Here is a 12,003-nt window from a genome sequence, read left to right on the forward strand (position 1 = left end):
TTCTATATATTTTTTTTATAATTATAAATGTTTTAAATAAATATTTATAGTATTCCATGTGGCTATCATATTATAAAATTATGATTGTATAAAATATCAATAATAATAATAATAATAACTTTATTGCGAAAAACCAATATAATAATACAATACAAAGAAATATACATAACCAACATGGTTATGTCATATATTTATGTATAATTATATTAGTAACGTGTTAAAAAGTTAATCAAGCAGAATTTAATGCTATTTTATTTATTTAAAGAAAAACCAATGACTCCAGTACAATTTTGTATAAACCTCAGTGAGTAATACAATTATTAATTAATGAAATAATATTCATTGTTTCACGTAGGTACAATAGAATCATATTGAATTGAATTATACTATAATCATTATATTATTGAATTATATTTACATTAATATAAATAGGTATTGTATACCCCTATAATAGGTAGGACATTTTGATCGTACCCAAAGAAAATCTAATGCTACTATCAATACCTATAATTAATTTATGAAGAATATTGATATTGCTTACCAACTATATTTGCATATATCACAAAACAATAACATTATATTATTCACAAATCAAAAATGTAACTTATTTATTTCCAGGTCCTGTTGGTTCTCTTGGTATAGTTATTATATATTTATTTTAAATTAAAATGTAATATAATAATAATATAATATATCTTTAATATAAACCATAAGGATTTTATTAATTAATTATACGATAACTATAATAAATGATAAGGTATAACTATAATTAAAAAATTTAACAAAAAAAAATAATTTAATTATAAATTTAAATAAATATTTAATAATTTATATAGGTTTCTTTTACGGTGGTAAGTACACAAATATATTTATTGTCATTTTTATTATTATATTTTTTACAAAATGGCTAATACATATCCACGATAGATACTGCTAAATACTTGTTACATAATTTGTTTAAACTTCATATTAAACGTTCATTTCAATAGCTAACCATGGAAGTTTTTAAGAGTTAGTTGTCTGTATCAGATGTTAGAAAAGGAACCACTAACGTAACGTGCGTATGAGCACTGAGCACTGTAAGCACTGCTTATACATAAGAAATATGAAAAATAAAATGTCCATTGGCTACTTTTTTTTTTAACTATTAACTTTAATAATAAAAAATATGTTTAAGAAGACGGAATAACAATCTTGACGACATGGATTAAGATATAGGTACTAGTAGGTATATATAATATCCGTAGATATGATACATGTAAGTATTACATATATGTAGACGTTTTAGGAAGCCTTGTATTTGTCTACTATTTGTATGAATTTGTGATTTGAAATTGGTCACCATTATTTATATACAACTACAACTCTGTACTAAATAGTTTATTTTTCAATAGGTCATTCAAATTTCAAAAAAAGTTTATTTTTTTTTTATACTAATTAAATGAATTAGACTTTAATACATTTTCAATATACGCTGGTTTTTCTGCTTACATTTTGGAAACATTGGCAAACCCATGCCACTGAAATGATCTATGATGACTACTGACTAAGCAAAAAACTTTTGTATTATTTTAAAAATTATGTTTTTGTATAAAGAAAAAAAAATACATAGAGAAGTTATTACTCAATAAAAAACGTTTTTCCATGCATAATAAAGAAAGTAGAAATATAAATATTTAAAAATAATGAAAACATTTACAATTTATTTTGACTTTCTAATGTACTAATTAGATTCAAATTGCTACCAAAAATTACCCTCAAATTGGAATATCCGATTATTTTTCGTCTATAATAAATGTAATTAAACACAAAATATAATAACATTCTTATATAGTCATCGATCTGTTTAGGTTCTAAACATGATATTAAATATTCAAACACATACAATATCAGTATCAATTATGAACTGATTAATATAATAGATACGACCACGTTAATAATAATAATAGGTAGTTATTATAGGTAGGTATACTATACAAAATAACATATTATATATTACAGTTAAAACCAATATAAATCAAGAGTCAGGACGACTCAGAACTTTGGCGTTATACGATATTTTACAAATACACTTTAAATTGAATAAATGTTTTTTATTTGATATGAAAATTAACCTATATAATCATAGTATTGTAGAATTTAAATAGATTTTAGTGTAATACTAATTAATCAATTACATTTAAACAATTTCCAGCAATTCAAAGTAAGCTAATAATTGTATATTATTGCATTTTACCTAATTTAAATTAACTATTTCTATCATGACGAAATGTGATATGTTAATGTTTTGCAGTGATCAGCTATTAAAGAAAAAATTACATATACTTTTTAAAATAAAAAAAACTACATCTGACATTAAAATTAAATTGCCAAGTTCAAATAACTATTAAATTTAAACTTATCTAAGTATAAGTTAATTAAATAGAATCTTGAAAATATTGAATTAATTTAAAATTGTTTAATACTTTTAGGATGTACAAGTAAGATTACCGATGTTACATTTAATTTAAATATTATAATGAATGTGAATTTGTTTTAGTATTTTCATTAAAATATATTATTAAGAACTCTGTTACAATCAATAGACCTTAAACATTAGGGAATATTAGTATAATACATACTTAAATTCATAGAATGACTCAAAATTATAGTAATAAAGTGGTTAACACTTACTTATCGACGTTGATTGTTGTAGATATCTATTAGTTTATTTTGTGTATAATAAAATCAGTAAGGTTATAAAATTATATTTTTAACAGAATCAATAAACAGTTTTTATCGTACGTATGAATATTTATAATCATATTTTACTATTTGAATCCTAATTTGATATGTTTAAAATATCATATATAAATAGTTATTCTATTATAACCGGGGGACGATACCAGATATTTAAAATAATGATAATATAATGAATTGTTAACTTTTTCTTCAGATATTTAAATTTTGTCATATTAACATTTCAAATGTGAATATTCTATAAATATAGTTTATATTATTTTGTTCTTTGTTAGTTCTTAAATATTAATATTATTAAATATATCTAATATTAGTTATACTCGTACGACACAGAGAAGTAATGCAAAAACAAAAAAAATCATTGAAATTAAATGTCAGTATTGTTCCATCCATTTATTCGAAAATTCTTACGTTTTAAAAAAAAAAAATTGTCACAGAACAATACTAGATTTTATTGTGCGTAGAAGTTACTTAGAAACTAAAACTTTTTCAACCTAAAAATATTCTAGTTATTCTAACTCATCAGTTATATGTTCAAAACTTTTATAATTTTTATATGTTTCCCTATTGGAATGTCATTTGTATGCAAAATATATATTGTGTAAAATGATCTGTATAGACAGGCTGATATGAAATCAATTGTGGTCATTTTTTTTTTTATTTGGTTATACTGAGTTAATGAAAATATTCAAAACATGATTAATGGGTAGTATTTAAAAACAGTTAGCGATCCGTGTACACAGTTAGAATTAGATTTTTCGCTGACAATTTTCAAAAGTATTGCATTAACCTTGAAAATAGTCGATTTAAAATAAAAATCAGTGTTATCAGTGTATGCTAAACTATTTAGGCAATGTATTGGTAATTTTTAATTAAATTGATCTTATATTTTAATTATTATTGACACCATTTACTATCAAGTAAAAGTAAATGTGTAGAGGATAATGAAAACATTGAAAACTAACCTTTATAGCTTTAAAAGTACTGTAGTGGAATAAAGAAGGTATTCTATTAATTATCGAAGGGAACATGTTTTACCCTTAATACAAAGTTCTTAATAAGAAGATAACTGGATAGAATTTTCCATTTGGCGAGAAATTACATTTTATATTTTTAAATTAACCAGAAGTAAAAATTATTAACGGATATACAAAATAAGATTAAAAAATTAAAATAGGTAAGTAATTAATACGAATATTATACACTTATTAGCATACCACGATGGATATTCAAATCTTATTCATTCATATAATGTTGGTACGTATGAAAATCATAAAAGAATAATATACAGTGAAACCCCTATTAATGGACACCTCTCAGGCTCTCAAAAGTGACCGTTCCCAATAGTGGACACTTCTAAATTCCCCGGAAAAAATGTATGCACATAATAGAAGTTATAACCTCTTAATAGTGGACATTCCTAATAGTGGACGTGGACACAATAACCTGGTACCAAATTAAAAATTACCTCTCATAAATGGACACAATACATGTACATATCGAAAAGTTTAAGTATGAAGAGGTAGAAGAATACGAGTCGATATACGATCCAACGTTTGAAGAAGTTTGGAAAACAATGCAAAATTTAAAAACATATTTTAAAAATAAAGAAAATTAAATCGCATTATCAATGGTAGCCAATTTACAAGTTCATTGTGAAAATCAAAAAATGTACACAAATAAAAATTACAGAATTTTAATTGTACATAATCATTAAACATTCTTATAATAATTTTTAATAGATACATTATACATACAATATACATACTCATACTTATATTATAGTATAATAAATAATAAATAAATATTCCAATGTACCTATAGGTTCATATACAGTGTATAAAAATCCCCTATAGTGTCTCCCTTTAGTGGACATTTTTTAATTCCCCGTGGCTGTCCACTATATAGAGGTTTCACTGTATATTACTTTAATTAATAAATGAATATTATTTACATTTCTGTGATGCATTACTGATTTAGCTCTGGTATTGTTGAAAATGTATAGCTAAATGTATAAAAATTGTTATAATATAGTGATAATATCAGCACTAATTTTACCATACAATAAATTAATATATTTTTGAAAAAGTTCAAAAAAGTCAACAAGACTAAATTAGATCAATTTAAAATTAAGTTGGCAATAATTCAGTCAAAAAGTTCTTCCGAAGCTTTCCGTGTGCAAGTCTCGTGCTCACATTTTGGCGGGTTATATTTGAATCATTGTATGGTATACCAATGTGACGAACACCTCAAATTATTGCATTTATGCCTTAAGGAAGTAATGTACAGGATTTGCATGTATACTTGAACCGAATATGAAATATAAATTTAACTATAGTAAAAGATTTTAAAAAAAATGAATATATATTTAGAGAGATTGAATTATAACGAAATGTTTATTATATTAATTTTTATAAATTATAAATTATAAAATGTTGACCAAATTATAAAATTTAATCTATACTATTAATACAATTATTATCCATGTATTATAATCTACTAATCTACTTAATCTAGTAGTAAGTAGCTATAATGATATATGTATATAATCTATTTTATAAATCATGACAGAAACGTGGTATGCAAAATGGGTTTAGTCGAACAATTTTGTAGTGAAATAAAAAGTTAATCTTTTGCTACATTTTAAATTTCGACCATAGAAATAAATATATATATTTTACAATAATATATATTCGGGAAATAAATTACTTTAATATTTATATAAAAATAAATATCAGAAAATATACTAAGTGATATAGGCTGACTGTCGAGACGACCATCTCTGTTCAAAATATGTGTTCTTGTATATTCTATACTTCAGTTTGGTATAAATAAGTCCTTTGAGTCCTAGAATAAAATTAATTTAAGCATAAATCAAAAACTATAAATAAATAAATAATTATTTTAATAATTAATATTTTATTTTGTAGCAAGAACTGAACATGAAGATCAGTTTAAAATGGTTAAACGTAATATACAAAACAAATACAACAATGTATAACTTATAACAATTTTTCCGCTGAAATAATGCTATTATATAATATTATATTAGAATAAGCCTTTTAAAAATGTATAGTTCCTAGCAGCATATAATTTAACAGCCAACATTTTGTGTTAATATAGATTACCTTGATGAAATAAAAACATTTTCAGGTAATTTTTTTATATGTATCAATATTCTTGAATTTAAATACAATATTTATTTTATTTTCAAGATTGTACAAGCTATTTAAATATTATCGTATAATAAGCAAAAATAATAACATTATTATTCAGTGGCTTGTACATAGGGGAAATTTTATCCAGTGATGGTGTATCGGTCTTGGTACGGTGGTTTTTAATTTAGTATGGAGACGGAGATTGATTTTGAACATGGGAATTAGGTATACGAACACTTTGGTACTGTTTGTTGTTTGATTTGCATACCACCAACACTTTTTGCAGTGAAAATAAACTAATAAAAATTGGTTGAGGACACTTCGTATGGTTAAAATAAGTTAAAAAATAGGTATATTTTATACGACGAGATAAGATTAAATTGTTCAAAAGTTTATCCTGAAAAATTCTCAAAACTCATAAAAAATAAAATAAAATAATAACAAATACTTGAAATAATTTGCTATAAATGTAACTTAAAAATTTATATACGACTTACAATTATTGACAGTGTCTGTTACAAAAATTCACAAAGCCTGTGATAAATACCCAGTGAATATTTTACATAATATTTACGATATTCTTATTTAATCTTTATTAACGGCTGTATACGTATTATTTGTGCATTGTCTGTTTACCTGTGCAAAGTTATCGTACATAATTTTGTCGGCTGCGTACGAGTTGATTCCCTATTGTTGTATTAATTATCAATAGATTGCACGAGTAAAGAGTTTACGACCGTAAATAATTCAACCGTCACACACAACTCGCTCTTATGTCCACCGAGACCACGCGCGAATTTACAAAAAAAAAAAAAAAATCATTACACGTCGCACGCGAATGCTTGTTGGTCGAACGCTTTATCAAATATTATCGTCATTATTATAACCTACGTATATATATAACGTATATGTTATTTATCATAATAATTGATTTTAGATAGTTAGATAGCAGTTTTTATAGTTGAACATAATCTAGAATATTAGGAATGTTCCAGTATTGTTGCAACCATTATAAGTTCAACGTAAATTGTGTCGTTGTGTTAAAACTGTTGTTCATCACATTAACATCAGCGTTAATTATCGTTTGTGCATTTTCCGTTTTACCTGCACCGAGTTATCATATATCATATGCCCATCAACATGCTGAACAATAGAATCGTATAAAAAATAATTTTAGATTCTATATTTACTAACTTTTATAAATGATATGTAATAAATGGTTCCAGATTTTCCACGACTTGAATTAGCAAATTTTAATTGACTCAGTTTTATATGTACTCAAAAGTTGTGACTACAGTATAATAATATAATGTTCACATTTCGTAGAGCTGTAGATCTCGACAGTGCCTCACGAATTTCTCTATCCAGTAATCTATTATCTCGTTTGATATACTTACGCGATTATTTATCATAATATTATTATATCTTTTAAAACAAAAATATCTGTACAATATTTTAAAATTGGATGTTACGAGAGTAAATTTGGAGATGTGTGAATTTTAAGATCAAATTTAGAAAACAACTAGCATTCTTGTGTACGTATACACCTTTTTTTTAGTTCAATCGTTAAATAATATTGATGCGCAAATGATGTAAAACCTTTTAAACGGCTGATGCGCAAATGATGTATAACCCAAAAATCGAACGATGCGCAAATTGTCTTACGAATTTAGGTCAAAATTAACAATAGTGATATGCAAACAACAATCGGCGACTAGGTGGTACTAGTAAAATTTCCTAAATCTAAAATCAAAATTTGTTGAATACTTAATTAGCTATCCTCAATATTTCCATTTCCTTGATAAATACAAAATTATGAAACAATAAATAAGTGATCAAGCGTATAAGTAACCGCACAATGTGGCCTTTACTGTATAATGCATTTTATTGATAACAAATAGGTATTTAAGCTCATCCAGATAGCGTGGCGTGCGTGTTGATCACTGATTGGATGTAATGGATTGTTATGAGATAGTGTTAGTGTGTTCTTAACGTTTGGCTGGGAGGCAAATTTCGTTGGAGACAGGGCCGGTCTGAGAAGAAGACTTAGTGTGTTCTATTTTATTTTGTTGAACAAATGTTTTAATTTGCACCTAAACCAGAGCGTTATATTATATTTTCCTATTAAGAAGTTAACTTAGTTAACAGGTAATATTATAATAATAATAATAATAAAAGATTGAATATGTTTTAGAATAATTGTTTCACTAATCAAAGCATAAAAATACTTTAAGTTGTTCAATTTTTTGTTTTAGTTGAAGCAATGGAATACTACAGATATCACACAAAAATTGTTGATGGTGAAATGCATGGTAGGTATTATTATAAAAAATAATTAATTATAATACCTATTTAATTGTTTTCAGTTAAATAATAGAAAAATGGTATAATATTACCCTATATAATTCGTAACTATAATATAATATAAATTTAATATTTATTGATAGGTCATAATATAATGATCAAAAGTATCATATATAATATAATATATTAATAATGAATAACCTTAGTATATGATAAAAATTAAATTATTACTACTTAATAACCAATACGAATTAACATTTCAAGATTTAAAATAATTATAATATCACATTAATTATTAATTAATATCAATATTTTGTTGAACCTATCCGTTACTACCTGTGGTGCTTCTTCAATAAAGTTTTCCAGTTCCCCATATAGTATCTCCTATTGGTTGTCATCAACTTCGTACATTGCCGAATTTATGTACAATTATATAATAGATCTTTCTATCAATCCCAGTATATATTAATAAGTAATACATTTTAGATGATACAACCGACCAATTGAATAACTAATTAAATCACTTAAGTAAAAAATTCAAGAAAATTTGAGTTGAACCAACCCCTAAAATAAATATTACTTTTTATCTGTTTTCTGACCCGGTAAACTAATTTACAATTGAACCATCCCTGCAAAGGTTAACTTGGGTAAGCTTTTCTGAAATAAATCTGTTTCAAATAGTTTTAATTTATCACTCTGTTTACTACCCATTTTTATGAACACATATATCTACGTAAATTTGGTGGTGAAAAATTAAACACCTTTTAATTTAATAGAAAAGTACTGAATATCATTATTCTTAAAATTTCTATGAAAGTTAAAAAATCTGAAACGAATATTTCAATTTGTGATTTATAATATAACAAATAAAATGGTAAATAACCCTCATAACAGTATTAGATGTTCATGAATAGGATTTAAATTTTGTTATACAACAAATTATTATAAGGGAACTACTATATTACTCTATGCCTAATTGCCTATGTGCTTGATAGAGAATAAAATTAATCTTCTTTAAAATAAGAATTTTTAAATATAAAAGTTCTTGTTTTTAATTTAAATTATTATTACTTTTTTTTGTGTAGACCATTCATGACCGAATATTATTTTATTTATTATTAAAAAAAAAAACCTTACATTCGATTTAATATATATACATTAAATTGTATGACATATAAAAAAAAGATGCCAAAAGGGTAACCTGTTTTTTATTATATTTTGTAGAAGACAAATATTGGATACCAACAAAATGGTGCAAACAATATTGTAATTCTCGTCAATTAGATTTAAATCAACATACCACTACCACCGTATCAGAATCATCTCAAGATCCTAATTAGTTGTACTGTATGTTATTAAATTAATTACCTGTATATTATAACATTATATTTTAACATAACTAATAAAAAAAAAACCATCGAACTCATTTATGTTGAATAGTGATTATCTAGCATACTACATAATATGTTCCGAGTGTAAATTAGTTAATAATTATATTCATTCATATTACGTTTATAATATAAAATAAATTAAATTTAGTAATATTAAAAAGTTGTATATTTTATCAACACAGACATAATATAAATATTCTGGTACAAATAATAATATGATATTTTACGTATTTTTACATTAAATTCTCAGACTAACTAACCAATTTTCATTTTCATTTGAAAAAAAAAACAATACTGCTTGAAAGTATTTATTATCATTAATGTGTTGCTCTGGCAGAACAACTCTGCGCATAAATGTAGTCAAATTATCTGTACAATGCGGCGTACAAGCCCAGTGATGATATAATGTTGAACAATTTGTGAACACATAATGTTTTACTATTTGATTATTTTATATTTTAATATTTAACCTAGCCTTGGTGGTGAGGGGGATATGAAAATGTATTCAATTCAAAAAGTGAACCGGAACTAGTTTAAAAATTAACCAATTTCGATGAAGTAGAATTCACCGTAATTATAAAAAGGTCTACTGATGGTATTTTCATAATTTTGTATTATTTTTCACACATTAAAAAAAATGTATGAATTGTTTTTTTGTTGTACTTTTGTGATAATAATAAACTAAATATATTTTTTGATTATCTATTTAGAAATATAACATATTAAGGGCACAGTACAGTTTGCGTGCACGTCATAGGTATTATAATATAATTTATAATGCATGTCGTATACTATTGTATTCGTGGAGATCATAATGATCTTTATATTTTCCGTTATGGTATGATAAAATTAAATAGGTAGGTGCTCATTCGCCAATCCGCACGCCAAATGTTTTACTTTGTAACAGATTGAATAACAAAAAAAAACAACTAATCTTTTAAAAACTAAATTTCATGATAAATAAAATAATAAATAATTATACTAAATATAATAATAAATAAATAAATAATATCGTATTGTTTTAAAATTGTACTTTAAGTTTTTTTTTTTTTGATAACTCAAACGCTTTAGTTGGTACTCAATCCACTTTGAGTTAAACAAGCCCGATAATTTTATACAAAGATTTTAAATCAATTTCAAACATGGATAATTAAGATATACTCCTTCAATAAACGTTTTCACATCATTTTAATACCAATAAATAATCATATAAAATGTAAATCACCGGTTAGTAAGAATACATTTCAGTATACCAAAGGAATATTAAGACACGAGTTTTCATTCAATTATAATGTATTTTCGGATTTAGAAAAAGTACCTAAAATTTTTTTTTCTAATCGTTTAAATTTAGAATTTTAATAAAACTCATATTTTAACGTAAATTAATGATTTTTGTTCAGTAAAAACCTTATGCAATTTTAAATTCTAAACTCGTAGTATATTTTGTTATAAATTTATAAAAAATATATCCCTGTAATTTTCTATATACAATAAAATTGTCATGTTGATCAAAAGCATGAATTATTTTGTACACGACTTGAAATTTAGAATTATTTGATAAAAACTACTAATCTTATTGCAGTTGCAAAGATGGCAAAATATTATAATAATATACTTCGCTTAGAGTAATCAATAATGATTATAGTTTTGTATTCGTATTTATTCTATATTATATTGTTAAAAATTAAATATTATAACACATCGTTTTTCGACTATACCCGCGTAATAATGTAAAAGTTATGAATGTGTGTATACGTGTTAAGGTATATTTTAAGTGTGTACACTATCGGTATAAAATAGATACAACTGAATAAATGATACAAGTGCGTATATCACAGCTAAAAATTTTGAATTATAAAATAACAAAGAAATATATAGTTTACTGCAACACAATTTACCTAAACAGTACAATCATAGATATAAAAATAAAATTCTGTATTATTGCAAAAAAATCTATGCAATAATTTATATTAAAAATAGCTTTAGAAAATTACATAATAAAATAATGGCCTATGTGGCTAAATAATTTAAGGGAATATTAGCCCTTCTGCGATATACCACAACAAATAATAATTAATTTATGGAAGCTATATATGGCTACTGGCTAGTTGGTTTATAGATAATAACTAAATAAACAGGACACTATATTCATAGAATGCAAATCTGTTCGTCTAGTCATAGCAATATTTTTCAACCTTATTAAAAATAAAATACACAATTATATAATAAATTTACACCTAGGAAATTTTTACATACAGTGGGTAAAAAAATCAAAATATAGTAGTGATTCACACAAACAAACAATGCTCGAAAGTATTCCAAAATGGTTAGGTGTTAGACGTATTGCATGAGGGTTATACTCTTTAAACCATCATCGTTTCCCAAACTTTGGTCCTTATTATATTATATTA

At 24.4% G+C, this 12,003-nt stretch overlaps 1 long non-coding RNA gene across 1 annotated transcript; it reads left to right on the plus strand.

Moving 5' to 3' along the window:
• The first annotated feature begins 7,897 nt into the window (after positions 1-7,897).
• Positions 7,898-9,666, plus strand: LOC132919149 (uncharacterized). The gene is made up of 3 exons (XR_009660591.1): positions 7,898-8,045; positions 8,153-8,209; positions 9,426-9,666. It is a non-coding gene; the product is annotated as an uncharacterized LOC132919149 (long non-coding RNA).
• The last annotated feature ends 2,337 nt before the right edge of the window (positions 9,667-12,003 follow it).

The sequence above is a fragment of the Rhopalosiphum padi genome, chromosome 2 (assembly GCF_020882245.1).
Source record: "Rhopalosiphum padi isolate XX-2018 chromosome 2, ASM2088224v1, whole genome shotgun sequence".
Classification (NCBI taxonomy): Eukaryota; Metazoa; Arthropoda; class Insecta; order Hemiptera; family Aphididae; genus Rhopalosiphum; species Rhopalosiphum padi.